Here is a 9,038-nt window from a genome sequence, read left to right as displayed (position 1 = left end):
GAACAGCTGGGTGCTTAGGACATTCACCTGGAGGAGATCTGGGTTACCTGCTCCAAATCAGGATGAGCAGGGATTTGAACACAGCTCACCCACATCCCCAGCAAAGGCCCAAAGCACCCACTTTTGGCATCCAGACACTGCTTCAGAAATCTGTAACTGAACCAAGACTAGAAGCCAGTTGTCTTGGCCTGATACCACCAGGCTATCCCTTCTTTTCCAATAGGTCTGGTGCGCCATTGACTGCACATCTGTGAACAAGGCAGGGGTTATAGCTGCCTGGAAAATAGAATGTCCTTCCTGTGGCTGTTTGAACAAATTTTCATCCAAAGTTGGCAGCCCACAGACAAAAAGTGAAAAATTTAAAGTTGTTCACAGGAAGGAAAGTACCAAAAAATTCTTCTTCCACAGAACCAAGGGGAAATTTTCCACTGGTTCACTGGACTGCCTAAGGAGTCGGGTTGATGGCTACCCAGGTAGTCAAGGAGACGGTTGCCTGGAGAGTTGGGGGAGTGGCTGTCTATCAAGTGGACTACGATGGAGACAATGGTGCTAACTGTCCAGTAGGCTTCCTGGGACCAGGGCACCTGGCAGCTTGCCTGCCAATTGCTAGGATGGCTGTCAAGAAAGAGATCTTGGAGTCATTGTGGATAGCTCTCTGAAAACATCTGCTCAGTGTGCTCAGAATGATTGGGAACGGGATAGATAATAAGACAGTCAATATTATAATGACACTAGATAAATCTATGGCACGCCATCACCTTGAACACTGTGTGCAGTTCTGGCTTTGCCATTGTCACGCTGTCTGAAACAGCTCACAAGTGGGAGTGCCGACCTCAGGGCAGACTGTCAGAAAACCAGGGTAGACACCTCTGGCTGGTGGTGTGTTCTATAGTTAGATTTCATCAAGCCAGTAACAAACGTAAACTCCTGGATCACTGTACCAGTCTTACCATGGAGTCACTGACAGTCCCCTTAGATGCTCCAGTCTGTCTTGCCACCCAGACAAACTGGACTTAGTGATACATCATCACTTAAACCAAAAATCACATGGTTTCAGGTTGCTCCCCATCTCAAAAGACCAGTCGCTTACCCCAGATCAGCTGGTCCCCTAGATGGTACAGCAAAGACAACACTAACTGCCTATTCTCTAGTAAACTAACAAAAGGTTTATTAGCTAAGAAAAAAAGAATGAGAGTTAATGAGAGGTTAAAGGAGGTAACATATATGCACAGGTGAGTCACAGTTTGCAATTTCAAATGGTAGCAGAGATGTAGTAGTCTTCCAAAAACAATGAGAGTTCTGTAGCACTTTAAAGACTAACACATTTCTGCAGGCATAAGTTTTCATGGGCTGCAATCCACTTCATCAGGTGCATCTGAAGAAGTGGGTTGCAGCCTACAAAATCTTATGCCTGCAGAAATGTGTTAGTCTTTAAAGTGCTACAGGTCTCACATTGTTTTTGCTGTATACAGACTAATACGGCTACCCCTCTGAAGTTATCTTCCAGTTTCCCAAAAGTTTCTCAGAGCTACCCAGAATAACTCTGGGGATCTGTCTTCTCGTTCAGTTATTCCTCTCTGTCGGAATCCAAACAGTTCAGAGATGAAGGATCTTTCCTTGAAGTCATTCTCATAGTTTCTTCTCACAGAAAACAAGCTGACAGTGTCACTACCCACGTGGGCTTTTCCTTTGAAGACGGAGAGTAAGGAATGAATTTAGAGTCTTTGACCTCAGAGCATCACACACAATGACTGCTTGCTTTGAAGTTAGCACTTTTCTGTTAAAGTTCTTTATTTGCATGCCACAAGACTTCTTTCCTGTTTGATGAGTTATTTATTTACAGGGCTAAACACAATGTAAATGTTTGCTATTACATTATAACAGGATATAGATACGTGAAACAATGATGTATCATTCCATTTTTCAGTTTTCATGAAGTTAAAACACCAATTACATTCACGTATTTACCAATAGCTTTGACCTATACTAATATACAAGTGAATTGACCTGGGACTTTGCTATGAACTGTCATCTGGTCTGCCAGTGTCACACCTGTATCAAAAAAAGATAGCTTAGAACTGGAAAAGGCACAGAGAAGAGAAACAAAAATGATTAGGGTTGTGAAAGAGCTTCCATATGAGGAGAGATTAAAAAGACAGGGACTTTTGAGCTTTGGAAAAAGACAATTATGGGGGGACATGATAGAGGTCTATAAAATCATGAATGGTGAGGAAAAAGTGAACCAGGAAGTACTATTCACCCCTTCACATAACACAAGAACCAGGGGTCACTCAATGAAATTAAGAGGCAGCAGGTTTACAACAAACTAAAGGAAGTACTTCTTCACACAACACACAGTCAGCCTGTGTAACTCATCAGCAGGAGATTTTGCGCAGGCCAAAAGTGTAACTGGGTTAAAAAACAAATTACACACGGGCCATCAATGGTAATTAGCAAAATAGTCAAGGATCTAACCCATGCTCTGGGTGTTCTTGTTCTGCTCAATCCTTCGGATCCATCTGGTTTTGGCCACTGTCAGAAGACAGGATACTGAGCCAGATGGACCATTGGTCTGACCCAGTCTGTCCATTCTTATGTAGGCAGGGGCTACTGAGTGGGTACATTTCACAGTCATGGACATTCAATTGAAAAATACATCCTGAATTTTGGTAACTGATATATATTGCTTCGAGTGCCATTTTCAGCTAATTCACAGTCAGAGCAGGTGGGAATTGGAGCTGACGAGGGTTTTTCAGTATGACTATAACATTCTGCTAAGGACAGCATACTTTAAGAACAGCTATTTTGGTCCCTGGTGACTGATCGAAGAAGAGTCTGTCCATACTATGTAAGGTGCTTGACTTTAAGGATGCCACTGTTTCTACAGGCCTGATCACAGATCTGCAGTGACAGCTGCTCAACATGAAGGAACCCTGATCAATTTCATTTGAAACATGTTAACTTCATGAACGCTTGCTTATGATAAAACTAATTTTAAAAAAGCCTTGCTTCACTTTGACCCCATTGGGCTGATTAGAAAAGAAAGTCAGAGGCATGGATTAAAGTTAGACAAAGGAAAGGGAGGGTTTGTTCCTTTGGCAAGCAGCCCCTGATGTGTAAAGGGAAAGGGGTCACGCCAGTTGTGCCAGCCCCTGTGATCCTTCATTCATAAATTCCACCAGTCCCCCCAAGTGAGGGAATGCAAGGGGAGGAAGGAATGCCATGAAACTGACATGTAAACAAACTGGAGAGTCCAACTCGGTTGGCCAAGGCAGCACGGCCCAGGCACAGCGAATGAAAGGCAATTCCAGGATTGTAGGCCTCAGTGACAGAGATCAGCCAACGCACCTGGATTGTGATAGGCTTTGCTGTCCCTGCCCATGACCCCCAGTTCTGTCCTCAGCCCTAACCCACAGGCCGCACTCCACCTAATGCTATTAATGTCTGGGTTTACACACACACACACACACGTGCACCTCAGTCCTGACTCTATAGTCCCCTGGATGTCACAGCCCGCCCCACAGCTCTGCCAACCTGCAGCCTCCTGCTATCCCAGTCCTGGGCTCCTGCATGCCCCCTAAAGCTCTGCCAACACCCATTGATCCTGGCTTGTTACAGCTGGCTGGGAAGATTTAGTTGGGGTTAGTCCTGTTTTGAGCAGGGGGTTGGACTGGGTGACCTCCTGAGGTCCTTTCCAACCCTCATCTTCTATAATTCCATAATGTCCTTGCTCCTTCATCAGTGGATCTCAGAATGCTTAATGAAGGAAGATTAGTATCATTATCATTGTTTTATACATGGGGAAACTGAGGCACAAGACGCAACAGTGACTTGCCCAGGCAAGTGGCTGGGTTGGGAATAGAACACAGATTTCCCAAGACTCCATCCCACGCTCTGTCCACTAGGCCACACTGCCTCAAACAGCCTAGTCCCACTCATCTACCAGCTGTTCTCACTGTAAACATGCAATTAATTCATACTAAATAATTTAGACGCTGGATGTGATTTTTTTAAAAATTCAAAATGTTTCTTGATGTTCAAAAGATTTCTTGATTTCTTCATCATTTCTTGATGAAAAATGGCTGTTTCAACAAACAGGACGTTCCCTAGGGAGACATCTATTTTGAACTTCTTTTTTCTTTTTTTTGGACTACAATTTGCGGGGGGAGGAGGGGAACCAAAAAAAACAAACATCAGCCCATCTCACTGAAACCCTGCGGAATTCTCATTTTTTGCCATTTTTTAAAAAAAATTGTTGGGTTTTTTTTAAATGAAAACATGTCTCGAGTAAAAATATCCAAGATTTTCTTTTGGTTCATTTTTCAAAGACAAAAAATCTGTCTCTTTAAGTGACTTGAACAAGAAGCTTGCACTGCCTGGCACCCCAAATGCCCTTTGCCCGGTTCTGTGTTCGCAATGCTAGAGTAATTTTTGCTTTCCCAGTGACATGCAGTAATATGTACAACACCCCTTGACTGTGCTCCTTTGGGTCTGCATTATGATAAAGTCTTTAATTACATGAGAACAACTGTTGACTAAAAGGTCACCTGCTCTTTCTCAAAGAATTGCCAAGGAGTGCCCAGTTCCTGATTTAATGGGAGGTAAGCACTTAACTCCTGTATGCCTCTCTGAATATTCCCTCCTTAGTGACGAAAACATGAACAGGTACCCTTAACTCTGCCCTCTTGTGCATACTTCTGCAAAACAGTCAACAGGGGGTAAGCAGCTGGAATGTTGAGACAAATGCTTATCATGGTCACCTCACAATTGTTATACCACCGGTCTCTCATATCCATCTGTTCTCTCTCCTCTTATACAGACATTATAAGCTCTTCAATGAAAGACAACATCTTTTTTTCATGGGTGTGTACAGCGCCTAGCACAGCGGGATCGACACTTGGTGAGTCTTCAATATAAATAAACAATAGTAATTAACACATATTATGCTGCAATCGTTAATGAGATGATCATGTCCGGTTCTTTCCCATGTTATACAATAGAATCTGATTGGGCAGTTTTAAGTCTGCTGCAGGTCAGATTAGTCACCAAAAGCTGACACGAAACCAATGTGCCCCAAGGCCCAAGGTGACGTAAACCCACTGACGTCCGTTTTCATTCTTACAAAACAAGTATATTGCAACAACCCCTAAAAACCACAGCCCTGGTGCAAGGCGCTGTACAAAGATATTGTAACAGGGTGGCCTGCCCCTTGAAGGGCCAGGGGCCCTGTGACAGTTGGGAAGGGGTCAGGGATCCCTCTAAAGGGGTCTGTGGAGAAGAGCTGTAGGAAGCAGAGTAGCCCCTGTCCTGGAGCAGCGAGATGAAAATAAACACTAGATCAGCATTACAAAGGGGTGCAGGCATCTGAAGAAGTTGATAGGCACCTAGTGGAATTTACACTAGCACCTAAACAGGGTAAGTGCCTAACTTCCCTTGGATGGCAACAGGACTTTGCCATGAGCTTTGATGAATCCCACTAGGCGCCCTTCTCAATCTTTAGGTGCCAAAATCCCTTTGTAATCCAGGCCCACAGATAACACAGAAAATGGCCTGGAGCCAAGGAACTCTAGGGGAGATCCCAGGGCCTGTGGCAGGCCGGGGGGTCAGACTAGAGGATCGTAATGGCTTTAAAATCAAACCATTGATAAACTTTTGCCTCTGGGCCTATGCTTCTGAGCCATGCAGGGCTCCAGGGAGTGAGTCCCACTAGCCCTTAGCAAACAGACGTGGATAAACTGCCTTCCCGCAGCATCGCTCTTTTAATGTCAGTGCAGCACACAGCTCCTACACACAGCTCATCTGAGGAGAGTGGCAGAACTGAGTCTGGTTCTGTCAGGACAGTCCTAGAATGAGGGGGAAGGATTCTCAGATAGCTGTGCCTTCAGTTTCTAGATTCTGGTATAGAGATAGATATTGATCAACAAATCCTGGTGCTGGATGACTGGATACATCACCTCTTGGGGAAAAATCCACAAGGATCTGTACAGTAAGTTTGCTATTTCAATTAAATATGTTGGGGGTTCAAAATACAGGGGAAATTAAGATGATAAATATGAATTGCTATATGAACTCATTAAGACTTTTACTCTCAGTTCAATCAGCTGATTGGAATTTTTCCACCCTTCAAGAAAACTTTGACTTCTCCTTGAGAACCCAAAATCCTTTCCTTTTTCTGTTAAGTTTTGGCAACTGAAAACTTTCTGCCGAAAACTGGAGGGTTTTTAAATCACAAAACCAAAAACATTTTGTTTTTCAGTTTTCAGTTTCTTTACAAAACAATCCCTAAAAGTTGGAGAAAAGCAGACAGATTCTGAGATTTGTTGTTTAGCTGAAAACCCAATCCCCCTTAAGAATAATGCAGCCGAAAATTTCCACCCAGCCTTAAACTTTAATTAAAATTGGGGAACAATAAGATTTCTTGATTTCAAACCCATTTATTCTATTGCATCTGTGTGACTTCTCTTTCAAAGGGATAGTTGCCAGGAGCTAACAACTGAATAACTAGTAAAATTGATAGAGCGCACAGAATATTTTATATGGACTAGCCCCTTTAAATGCTGGGTTTGAGCTGAACCAAGCAGCAAATGCCTGTCTATCCTGACCCCTTTCAAGGACAAATAGGAGCTGATAGGGAAGAGAATTACCTCTTGGTTGAGCTCCAGACTGTTGCTGGCTGAGCGTAGATGGGTGTGCAGAACGTACACATAACGAGACATGGGGTGATGTTTCCAAAGGTATTTAAGCATCCAGTGAGGTTATCAGAAGCACCTAGGAGCGTAAATGTCATTGATTTCAAGGGTTGTTCAGTGCATAGATGGTTCTGAAAATCCCAGTAGGGGCCACAATACATTTTAAATTATGGACCAGGGCCCCTCACCAAAGAATTTTGAAGCCCTAGTAGATAAGACAAAGAAAGGGAGGGAGGGGAACAGAGCCTAAGTGTTCTGGCAACCACTGCACCACACAGCACATTGAACAATGCAACAGAGCGGTAATGGAGGGATGAGACTGGCCCATTGTTACATGCAGACAGAAGTGCAGCTGGGATTTGGTGCTGTAAATTAGTTGGGAAGCAGGCAGCAGCCGTCTAGGCACAGAGCTGGGGGGAGAAAAGGTGCCACTTACTATGCTGGAGGAGACCACATCATGTTGCCCTGCAGTGTGGGAATCAGGCGGTGCTGGCGTTTTAGTCTATCAGATTCATGGCCAAGGTGTGAGGTTGGTGATGGTCACGATGGAAGGCCCTTCTTTGCGAGGATTGTTGGATTTGGATTTTACTTTGTTCCATCCTTCACTCTGCATCTGAACAAGCCTCTCCTTGAAATGCAGCCTCAGATGAGGTCAAGTAACAAAGGTCCATTGATTTTAAAGGAGCCAATCCAAAGTACACCAGTGTGAGAACTCAACTGATGGATTGTCAACGTGAGGAGCACTGACAACACCTACTCATTGTAAACAATGAGTGCTGTGCACCTTTGACATTCATACAATCAGATCTCAGGGAAAAGGGAATCCAGGCCATTCCCTTTGTAGCTCTAATCCTAACCATTGCCCATCTCATTCCCTCCACAGCCATCACACAATGGACTGAGGAAAAAAATGTCCAACCAAAGCAGCATGACCGAGTTCCTTCTCCTGGGATTCTCTGATGTTCGAGAGCTGCAGATTTTACACTTTGTGGTGTTTCTAGTGCTTTACCTGGCATCCTTGGGGGGGAACCTTCTCATCGTCACAGCCATAGCCCTCGACCATCGTCTTCACACCCCCATGTACTTCTTCTTGATGAATCTGTCGATCCTAGACCTTGGCTCCGTCTCCGTCACCATCCCCAAATCCATGGTCAATTCCCTCATGAACAGCAGGTCCATTTCTTACTCTGGATGTGTCGCGCAAGTCTTTTTTTTCTCATTCTTTGCTTCAGCAAATTTTGCCTTATTGACCATCATGGCGTACGACCGATACGTCGCCATCTGCCAACCACTGCACTACGAGATGGTGATGAACAGGGGAGCTTGTGTCCAAATGGCCGCCAGTGCCTGGATCACTGCAATTCTCAACTTTGCGCTACACACTGGAAACACTTTCACAATCCCCTTTTGTGGAGGCAACACAGTGGATTAGTTCTTCTGTGAAATCCCCCAGCTCCTCAAGCTGGCCTGCTCTGACTCTTACCTCAGTGAAGTTGGAGTTATTGTCTTTAGTATGTGCTTAGCCTTAAGCTGCTTTGTTTTCATAACTATGTCGTATGTTCAGATCTTCACCACAGTGCTGAGAATCCCCTCTGAGCAGGGCCGGCACAAAGCCTTCTCCACCTGCCTCCCTCACCTCACTGTGGTCTCTTTGCTAGTTTGCACTGCTGCCTTTGTCTACCTGAAGCCCACCTCCAGCTCAGCCTCAGGTCTGAATCTCTTAGTGGCTGTTCTCTATTCCGTGTTGCCTCCGATGATGAATCCCATCATGTACAGCATGAGGAACAAGGAGATCAACAGTGCATTGAGTAAATGGATGTGTTGGTGGTTATTCAGCAAGAATAAAATGTCCATATGTCTCCTTCGGTAGCAATTTCATTCAGTGTTTCTTTATAAATATAATCATCTGGTGACGTTATTGCTCCATGAGAGCATACTGTGCAATCTGTTTATGAAGAATTAGGTTTTAACATTAGTAAAAATCCAGGAAAACAATACTCAAGAAAAAAAGTAATTACTATAGTTTTACGTTAATGCAATTAAGATTGGAATCTATCTATCTATCTATCTATCATGTACTGCTACCCATCACCATAGTATCTGATCACCTTGTTCATACTAACCATAGCAAAATCCTTTGTGTGGTCTGTGGCTCTTCTTAATTTTTAAGGATAAAAACTCTGACAGAGATATGAGCACATTTGTTCTTTTTGTTTTTTGTTCGTTAGTCACAGTTTTTGTTTATCTTTCCTCAGTTGTTTGTTAGTTTTCTTTGTATCTCTGTTCCAGGTGGGTTTGGAAGGGGGAAGGCCTGGAGAGATGATAAGTGTTTGGTTAGACAGGATTTTC

At 43.9% G+C, this 9,038-nt stretch overlaps 1 pseudogene; it reads left to right on the top strand.

Moving 5' to 3' along the window:
• The first annotated feature begins 5,864 nt into the window (after nt 1-5,864).
• LOC137144263 (olfactory receptor 14I1-like) lies at nt 5,865-8,559 on the top strand (annotated as a pseudogene).
• The last annotated feature ends 479 nt before the right edge of the window (nt 8,560-9,038 follow it).

Source organism: Emydura macquarii, unplaced genomic scaffold (genome assembly GCF_026122565.2).
Source record: "Emydura macquarii macquarii isolate MOO-44397 ecotype Brisbane River unplaced genomic scaffold, CSIRO-AGI_Emac_v2 contig_3438, whole genome shotgun sequence".
Classification (NCBI taxonomy): domain Eukaryota; kingdom Metazoa; phylum Chordata; order Testudines; family Chelidae; genus Emydura; species Emydura macquarii.
This window is presented reverse-complemented; position numbering and strand designations above follow the sequence as displayed.